This window comes from Helianthus annuus, chromosome 12 (genome assembly GCF_002127325.2).
Source record: "Helianthus annuus cultivar XRQ/B chromosome 12, HanXRQr2.0-SUNRISE, whole genome shotgun sequence".
In the NCBI taxonomy this organism is placed as follows: Eukaryota; Viridiplantae; Streptophyta; class Magnoliopsida; order Asterales; family Asteraceae; genus Helianthus; species Helianthus annuus.
The window spans coordinates 50,943,239-50,952,090 of NC_035444.2; positions in this window are offsets into that span (position 1 = coordinate 50,943,239).

Here is an 8,852-nt window from a genome sequence, read left to right on the forward strand (position 1 = left end):
ATATAATGCTCAATCAAGCGGTATTAATATACCGTAACCCAAGCCCATATAGGGGAAATAAGTTAAAGTATTTACCTTTGCAAGTATATTTCCGTAATTTGGATTAAATCACCGATAGCTTTTACTGGGGCTCCTAATCTGGAATGAAGGTTTTAATTAACCTCTTAGAATCCTAACGAGTCGTTATAATGGCCGTAGCCTAGACCGGTTGGTTCCGATATGTGAATACGGTTTAATCGCGCGAAAAGGCGAAAATCGAGAATGAAGTGTGATTCTGACCCAACGAGTTCAGAGACTTGTTTTATATAGGTCTAATGTTCACACTCTGGATTTTGGGGTTCAAATAATATAATTTGACCCGTATCGGCTAAATTATGAAAACTAGTTTCATAAGCCGAACCGTGCGCGCAATAGGCGAAACGGTTAACCATGAGAGTCGTACGCTTATTTCCTAAGTCAATATGCCTTAAATGGGTTGTGGTATCAGTAGGATACCTTCCGTGACGCCCGTAACGAGTTTAAGTTAATATTATGCCCCGTAGGGGCTTTTCGGTCATTTTAAAGACTTTTAAAGAGCTTTTCGAGTTCTACAGGAAATCTGAGTTTCCCGAACAGCTTATAAAGCTTAAAATACTTTATTTATTATTTAAAACCAGTAGCAACTGGAATCGGGTCAAAAGACCTTGTAGAACTCATGTTTTGGCCGAAAAGGGCATATTCGGTATTTACCGAACCGTAGCCATAACCGCAGGTTATGAGCGAGGTAAAAATTATTAAAAATCTTTAAAATTCCCAAAATATTATTTTAATACAGTGGGTAAAAGTTTTGGTGACGAAATCTTGGTTTAGATAGGTGTTATGCTAATTGCGCCGTTTATTACAAAAGTTTATTTAAATTGCGCTAATTAGCATAACTCTCATTCTAGACCTCTGATTGACGTGAAACTTTACGGACATGCTTATAATTTAATAAGCAAGGTTCTGGTCCGTTCACGTGTCCGAAATACTCGTTTTAATTTCAAAAGGCCGTTACGGTCAACTTTTAGGCGAATGACGGAAATGCGCAAAAGACTCGGATAACTCATGAACCGATCACAGAGGTTTATACCAACATGTGACCTGGTCCTAAGAGTGTCCTAAGGCATATCTATACCTCACTAAAACGGGTCAGAACTGAAGTCAAAGCAAAAGTCAAACTTTTACGACTTTCGGCTCCGAACCGGTTCAATATAGCAAATGATCGATTCAAACGAGCGCAAACAAGTTTATATACTTAATATCATGTTTTATAAGTGTCAAAACAGGTTTCATAACATATACATTACAGATTATGCATAAATCGCTAGAATAGCTTTCTGTTGACTTTTTTAACCGCACGTTTGACTCGATATTTGACATAGTTAGAGTGGTGATCAGGGGGAACCTTTTTAGAGGTTTATTACCCACATAAATACCAACTCATAACCACTTTTGATTCGTCGTAGGACTGAACCATTTGCAAGTTATTGTAATGACAACCGTTAGTTACGACGGTTGTGTTTATAGGCTAAAACTATGGAAATGTAAGACCAAAATGGGTATGAACGACTTACAGAAGTTCTTTCTTGCTTATAGAACAGAGATGGATGCTAGAGAGCTCTTGGAATGATCAGATGAATGTGTTTTGTGTTGTGTGAATGTTATGCACATAATGTGGCTATTTATAGCCAAAGAAAGCTCTCTAGATCACTACACAACAACCTACACTGATCATGATGATGGGTAGATGTCTCCTGAGTGATATGGGTCGAGTAGGGGGCGCCCATGCCTCATTTATTGGAGATTGATCATTCATAATGCTCAAAAGTCAAGAAAACCCAACTTTCTGCATCTGGGCACTTTACGCGACCCGCATGGGAGTTCCCATGCACTTTTACGCGGGTCGCCTGAGTTTAAGAAATCAGACGCGTAATTGAGGTGGCTCGCGGCCCGCCTCAACTTAAGCCTAACCTTCACGCGGGTCGCGAGAGGTCTGTTTTTCAGATTTTTAAAATCTTTTGTAATGATTATCAGAATCCGGTAATTAATAACGAAACCTTTCGTAATGATTTACCTGACCTTTCGGGTTTGAAGGGGTAACTTTGCGGTTTGGCCCTCGGTTATTTACCGATAGGGGCCTTGTGTTATTTACCCGCATTATAAAGTCCCTGGTTAGTTTATTAATTGTTTGGAAAGCCTTAACTTTCACTGTTGACGCTTTTAACCCTTCTCCTACGAATTCGATCGTAACTTTCTCGTTTCATAACGAAACTTCGCGAAATTTATATGTAATATTTTAGTGAGTGTATAATACCGTTACAAAGCCTTGGGAACGTTAAAGGGTCACTCAGAGGTATAATTAAACATGTTGACACAGTTAACCCCTGTAGCTTGTAATCTCTCACTTTCTTTCGTGTTTCGCTTTCGTACGATCTATGATACATTCGTTTGAAGGTTCAAGCATTTATTTAGGGTTACTATACAGTATATTTACCCTTGTTGACATTTATAACCCTCGAATTTATATACTTTCAAGGTTTGTCAAAATTAGTCCTTTATTTATTATAGATGCCACGTGTAAACAAATGACACGTGTTAACACATCATTGGACACAAAAATTCGAGGTGTTACATCCTCACCCCCTTAAAATAAATCTCGACCCGAGATTTACTTAAATAAATAGGGGTACTTTTCTTTCATTGTAGCTTCGACTTGCCACGTATATTCAGGACCTCTACGAGCATTCCATTTGACTTTTACAATCGGTACGTGCTTTCTGCGAAGCTTCTTCACCTGTCGATCTTCAATCGACAAAGGTTTTTCTATAAATTTTAAGCTCTCATCTATATGCACATCTGTGTGTGGGATCACCAATGATTCATCGGCGAAGCACTTTTTAAGATTGCAGATGTGGAACACACTGTGAATTCCATTGAGCTCTTCAGGCAAGTTCAACTTATAGGCAACTGATCCGACCCGTTCAATGACCTCAAAAGGTCCTATGTATCTCGGACTCAGTTTGCCTTTCTTGCCGAAACGCATCACCCCCTTCCAGGGTGATACCTTAAGCAACACTTTTTCACCTACTTCGAAGTGAAGATCCTTACGTTTTGGATCAGCGTAGCTCTTCTGCCTATCGCGGGCAGCCTTGAGACGTTCCCGGATCTGGACAATCTTGTCCGTCGTCTGGAAAACTATCTCTGGTCCTGATAATTGGACCTCTCCTACTTCCGCCCAACAAACAGGCGATCTGCATTTCCTACCATATAATGCCTCGAAAGGCGCAGCCTTTATGCTGGTGTGGTAGCTATTATTGTAGGAGAATTCGATCAGGGGTAGGTTCTTATCCCAGTTACCACCTAAATCGATCGCACATGCACGAAGCATGTCTTCTAGCGTTTGGATAGTACGCTCACTTTGACCGTCCGTCTGTGGATGGTAAGCCGTACTAAAGTTCAAACGCGTGCCCAAAGATTGCTGGAAACTTTTCCAGAAGTGAGATGTGTATCTAGTATCCCTGTCGGAGATAATAGACACAGGTATGCCGTGTAAGGCTACAATCTTATCAACATAAAGTTGGGCTAACATATCGGAGCTATACGTCTCCTTGATGGGTAGAAAATGAGCTGATTTAGTCAGCCTATCGACTATGACCCATATTGTATCGTTTCCTTTCCTGGTTTTGGGTAACTTGGTTATGAAGTCCATGGTTACGCATTCCCACTTCCACTCGGGAAGTTCAGGCTGTTGTAGTAAGCCAGACGGCTTTTGGTGCTCGGCTTTGACTTGAGCACAAGTCAAGCACTTTGCTACATGGGCGGCTACAGACTTTTTCAAGCCTATCCACCAATAATTTGCCTTTAAGTCTTGGTACATCTTATCAGCACCAGGATGAACTGAGTATTTGGAACTATGGGCTTCCTGGAGAACAACATCTCGTAGTCCTCCATAAATCGGAACCCATATACGTCCGTTCAGCCTCAAGATTCCATCCTTGCTAAGAGTCAACTACTCCTCAGTTACTCCCAGCTTTTCATTTGGATAGTTAGCTTCCAACACAGCCTCTCGCTGTGCAGCTAATATCCTTTCAATTAGATTGTTCTTGACTTCAATGCTCTTGGCATTGATTCGAATGGGTTTTACCCTTTCCTTTCTGCTCAAGGCATCGGCGACTACATTCGCCTTGCCGGGATGATACCTGATTTCGCAGTCATAATCATTCAGGGTTTCCATCCAACGGCGCTGCCTCATGTTCAACTCCTTCTGGTTGAACAGGTGCTGGAGGCTTTTGTGATCAGAATAAATCACAAATTTAACACCATAAAGGTAGTGCCTCCACAACTTCAGTGCAAATACAACGGCACCCAACTCCAAGTCGTGGGTGGTGTAATTCTTTTCATGCACCTTTAATTGCCTTGAAGCATAGGCAATCACCTTGCCCTTCTGCATAAGCACACACCCCATGCCCGTGTGTGATGCATCGCAGTAAACTACGAATTCATCTGTACCTTCTGGTAATGTTAGCACAGGTGCGTTGCTTAACTTTTGCTTCAGTATTTCAAAGGACTCTTGCTGCTTTGGGCCCCAAATGTACTTTTCTTTCTTCTTGGTCAAGGAAGTCAAGGGCGCAGCAATCCTTGAAAAATTTTCAATAAATCTCCGGTAGTATCCTGCTAACCCCAGGAAGCTACGGATTTCGGTAGGTGTCTTTGGCTCTTGCCAGTTCATGACCGCCTCTACCTTAGCGGGATCCACTTGGATACCACGCTCACTCACAACGTGCCCTAAAAACTGAACCTCTCGTAGCCAGAATTCACACTTCGAGAATTTGGCGTAGAGTTTCTCACGCTGTAGTAATTTGAGAATGCAACGGAGGTGCTTCTCGTGGTCTGCTTGGTTCTTGGAATATATAAGGATATCGTCGATGAAGACTATGACAAATTTGTCCAAATACGGCTTGCAGACGCGATTCATGAGATCCATGAACGCAGCCGGTGCATTTGTGAGCCCAAAAGGCATCACTAGGAACTCGTAATGAGCATAGCGAGTCCTAAATGCTGTCTTATGTACATCCTCATCTCTGACCCTTAGTTGATGATAGCCCGACCTTAAGTCGATCTTTGAGAAGTAGCTTGCTCCTTGCAGCTGATCGAACAGATCATCGATCCTTGGCAAAGGATATCTGTTCTTTATGGTAACTTTGTTTAGCTCTCGATAGTCGATGCACAACCGCATCGATCCGTCCTTCTTCTTTACAAATAGGACTGGTGCTCCCCAGGGAGATGAACTAGGTCTGATAAAACCTTTCGCCAGCAGTTCATCCAACTTGGTCCTCAGTTCTTTCATTTCCGTTGGAGCTAGCCTGTAAGGCGCCCTTGCTATCGGAGCTGCTCCAGGAATGATGTCTATTCTGAACTCCACTTGTCTATCTGGTGGCAAACCAGGTAGTTCTTCGGGAAAAACTTCGGGGTATTCAGAAATGACAGGAAGATCCTCTATCTTCGGCTTAGGTTCTTCAATTATAACCTGAGCCATGTAAATTACGCAGCCTCTGTTCAAACACCTTGAAGTTTTGAGCATAGATACGTCTTCGGGCAATCCGTACTGCGTATCCCCTCGAATGGTAAGAGATTCACCACTCGGAGTCTTTAGCACTATATGCCTCTTACCGCAAATGATTTGGGCCTGATTACGGGATAACCAGTCCATGCCTAGCACAATGTCAAAACCCGCTAATTTGAAGGGAAGTAGAGATAAAGGAAAAGAATGGTTCCTAATGGACATTTCACATCCTTCTAGAACAGTTGAGACGGTTTCTATCGTGCCGTCTACTAACTCTACTTCGTATTTCGCATCGAGGGTTTTGATAGGCATATTTAGTAGTTGGCAAAATTTCTGGTCTACAAATGATTTATCGGCTCCAGAATCGAATAGTACTCTAGCAAATATATTATTTACGAGGAAAGTACCTGTAAGTACGTTGTCGTTCTGGACCGCTTCCTTTGCATCCATGCGAAAAACTCTCGCATTTGACTTCTTCGTCTCTTCCGCCTTCTTGGCATACTTTGGGCAGTTACTCTTGATATGCCCTTTTTCATTACAACCATAGCAGGTTGCATCCTTGATCTTTCTGCACTCCACAGTCTTATGATCCTTGGACTTGCATAGTCCACAGGAAGGAGTCTTTGATTGCGACTGTGAGTTCGACGCAAATCTGCATTTCCCAGAGTGGGGTTTCTTGCAGATCTTGCAGTTGGGCCTGTCACCAGCTTGCCCATCCTTCTTTGCCTCCGACCCTCTTTTGCCTTCACCGTTTCCACGGTGCTTCTTCCCTGATCTTCGTGAGGTATCATCCTCACGTTTTCTCTTCTCAGCCTCCTTGTTCCTTAGTGTCCTCAGACGGACAGCGTCTAAGGTGAGAGACAAGGAGAGGTCAGTAACTGACCTGAAGGTCGTCGGCCGAGAAGCCTTTACGCTAGCCTTTATTGCAGGCTCTAATCCCCCAATGAAACGGGTGATTCTTCTGGGTTCTGGTGTCACAAGGTATGGAACTAGACGAGACATGGTATTGAAACTCGTCAAATACGCCTGGCAGTCCAGGTTCGTCATCACCAGTGACACAAAGTCAGCCTCGATCTTCTCAACCTCATGCTGAGGGCAGTAGTTTTCCTTAATGAGAGCAATAAATTCCTCCCATGTCATCTTGTACAAAGCAGACTTACCAGATGCCTGCACCAACGCCCTCCACCATGCCAGGGCCTCGCCCTTAAATGACTGGGACACATATTTCACCACATCCCTCGCTGCACACCCGCTGATGTCCACAATAGTGTCCATCTCATCTAGCCAGGTGATACAATCAACAGCACCTTTCTCCCCTGTAAACTCCTGGGGCTTACATGATACAAAGTATTTGTAGGTGCAACCCTTAGCACTGGATGCGTCAGTATATTCTCTATCGCGATGAACGCTGTGCTCAGTGGACGAGTGTTTGTCGTCATCTTTCTTGGGTTCAGAGGGTGGTTTGGAGTGTGTCTTTGGTTTAGAGGGTGGTTTTGACACGGATCTGCCTTGGGACTCAGTATATTGACGATCAAGAGCTGCCTGAACAGCATTGTCAATCAGAGCCTTCAGTTGTGCGCCTGTCAGATGTACTGGCGTATTGTCATAGTCATCTTCATTTGTGTGGCTGTTCTCTCCATTGGGATCCGCCATTGTAACTTGAATCTGTTACAGAAGATAACAAAATTTTATTTAGGAGATTATTATATAATTGTCTTTTTATGACAATTTGTCAACCATGGTACAGAGACCATATTCGGTTAACTTATTATTTCATTACAATTTTTAGGATTTGAATATATCCTATTTCAGCTATATAAATAGTGTTGGCGGCATAAAGCCTAATCATGATGATGTTTTATAATATTAACCGAGATTTCAGAGAATCAAAGGCATAGAGATTTGAACCGTAGTTCTTTTATCTCTTTCTGACAGGGAGTCATAGACCACCACTGCATTTTGTCGTTATAAGACAATTATTACGGCCCATAGGCACTACACCTCTAATGGATGTTTTAATATGGTTGGCCCGTAGGCACTACATCTCAAATGGATGTTTTTAATAAGGTTGGCCCGTAGGCACTACATCACTAATGGATGTTTTTATAAGGTTGGCCCGTAGGCACTACATCTCAAATGGATGTTTTAATATGGTTGGCCCGTAGGCACTACATCACTAATGGATGTTTTTATTAATATTGGCCCGTAGGCACTACATCACTAATGGATGTATTTAATAATATTGATCACCTTCATTGGTGATTTAACCCATGATTTATAAATCATTTAGTGGGGTTTGTAATCCTTAAAGGATTATTGTATAAGAATGACGTGCGTGATTTTAACGAATCACATCTGCCATGATCGTTAACATGCGTACAGAGGTTAACAGGGAATCAAAATCTTTTCAATTAGGCCGTACCATCTTGACTGGATCTTAAAAGACACCAAGCTAGGTTTCACCTTTTAAGATTCTTTATTTAGGCAGATCAATATAAAAGGAATGGTTTTGATTTATTTTATACATATTAAAACAAAACTCATAACATACATTCCAAAATCTCAAATACAATTACATATTGCCCTAAACGGGTCTTTCAAATAGTACATACCTCCATAGAGGTTTTAAAATAAGTGACAAGTCCACGCAGGGACTAATACAAGATAGATGTCCATGCAAGGACTAAAGATAAGTCCACGTAGGGACTGAAATACGATAAGTGTCCACGCAGGGACTTATTTCAAAGCAGAAATTACATTAGTACAACTATTAAGGGCTAGTGGTCACGTTTCTTCTTTTTGCCCTTTAGTAGGTTTGCCAAGCCTTTGAGAAATCCTCGGTGGCTTTTCTTCTCTTCCTCGAACTCTCTCTCCACACGATCTAGTCGATGGAGTATTTCTTCCTGTTCAGGAGGAGAGAAACGTGGTTGTGGCGCTTGATGCGGAACTGGAGGTCTGGGCGGTATTGGATACCCATGAGCTGAGTAGTCCGGTGGTCCCATGTTTCCATGTGCTCCGTCAGGGTAGCGCGCATTATATCTTGCCGACACCGCATATGGGTCGCGCTCATAGCCGTAGTTGTATTGTGCTTGTGACGGTTCGAACGGGTTGTAAGCCGTTGGACCCGTATAAGCAGGTATGGGTTGGTCATACCCAAATGGTGGCGAATTTTGTGCAGCAGGTGCGGAGTTCGCCTCCTGTATAGGACTTGAAGGTCCTTCTTCTCGTAGTGGCGGATAGTGGCTACTACTAGAATGTCGAGGAGTGCTGA